This window comes from Borostomias antarcticus (assembly GCF_949987555.1).
Source record: "Borostomias antarcticus genome assembly, contig: scaffold_529, whole genome shotgun sequence".
NCBI lineage: Eukaryota > Metazoa > Chordata > Actinopteri > Stomiiformes > Stomiidae > Borostomias > Borostomias antarcticus.
In genome coordinates, this window is record NW_028175818.1 from 20001 (window position 1) to 21497 (window position 1497).

Genomic DNA, 1497 nt, shown 5'->3' on the forward strand with positions numbered 1-1497 from the left:
GTTACTGGAGGGATGGAGGGATGGAGAGGGTTAGTGGAGGGATAGAGGGATGGAGAGATGGAGGGGGTTAGTGGAGGGATAGAGGGATGGAGAGGGTTAGTGGAGGGATGGAGGGATGGAGAGATGGAGGGTGTTGGTGGAGGGATAGAGGGATGGAGAGATGGAGAGGGTTAGTGGAGGGATGGAGGGATGGAGAGATGGAGAGATGGAGGGGGTTAGTGGAGGGATAGAGGGATGGAGAGGGTTAGTGGAGGGATGGAGAGATGGAGAGGGTTAGTAGAGGGATGAGAGATGGATGGATGGATGAGGAGGGTTAGTAGAGGGATGAGGGATGGATGGATGAGGAGGGTTGGTGGAGGGATGAGAGATGGATGGATGGATGAGGAGGGTTGGTAGAGAACACTGGGAGAGCAGAGTAGTGCTCATGCTGATCTCTCCAAAGTAATACATACAGCAGCGCTCACACAACTCAGACACACACACACACACACACACACACACACACACACACACACAGAGCAGTGTGCCTTAAGGCTGTGTTCAAATCAACACTTTGAGCGAGACATCAGGTTCCTCGCCCACTCTGGGTCTGTCTGACCTCTAACCTCCAGTGCGTACTGTATACCGCCAGCTAGGGAGAGGTGGAGGCCCCGCCCCTAACGCCCAGGCCCCGCCCCCTAGTCCGCCAGGGAGGCCCCGCCCCTAATGCCTAGGCCCCGCCCCCTAGTCCGCCAGGGAGGCCCCGCCCCTAACGGTCAGGCACAGCCCCCCAGGCCGCCAGGGAGGCCCCGCCCCTAACGCCCAGGCCCCGCCCCCTAGTCCGCCAGGGAGGCCCCGCCCCTAATGCCTAGGCCCCGCCCCCTAGTCCACCAGGGAGGCCCCGCCCCTAACAGCCGGCTCCTGTACGTCCAACCAGGAAGTGCCAAAACTCGTAGGAAGAGCCAGGATGTTAGGGTCGGTGTGAGCTGTTGAGAGGACAGTAGAACGGGCCTGTGTTGAGAGGACAGGAGAACGGGCCTGTGTTGAGAGGACAGGAGAACGGGCCTGTGTTGAGGGGACAGTAGAACGGGCCTGTGTTGAGGGGAACGTAGAACGGGCCTGTGTTGAGAGGGCAGTAGAACGGGCCTGTGTTGAGGGGACAGTAGAACGGGCCTGTGTTGAGGGGACAGTAGAACGGGCCTGTGTTGAGGGGACAGTAGAACGGGCCTGTGTTGAGGGGACAGTAGAACGGGCCTGTGTTGAGAGGACAGGAGAACGGGCCTGTGTTGAGGGGACAGGAGAACGGGCCTGTGTTGAGAGGACAGGAGAACGGGCCTGTGTTGAGAGGACAGGAGAACGGGCCTGTGTTGAGGGGACAGGAGAACGGGCCTGTGTTGAGGGGACAGTAGAACGGGCCTGTGTTGAGAGGACAGTAGAACGGGCCTGTGTTGAGAGGACAGGAGAACGGGCCTGTGTTGAGAGGGCAGTAGAACGGGCCTGTGTTGAGAGGACAGTAGA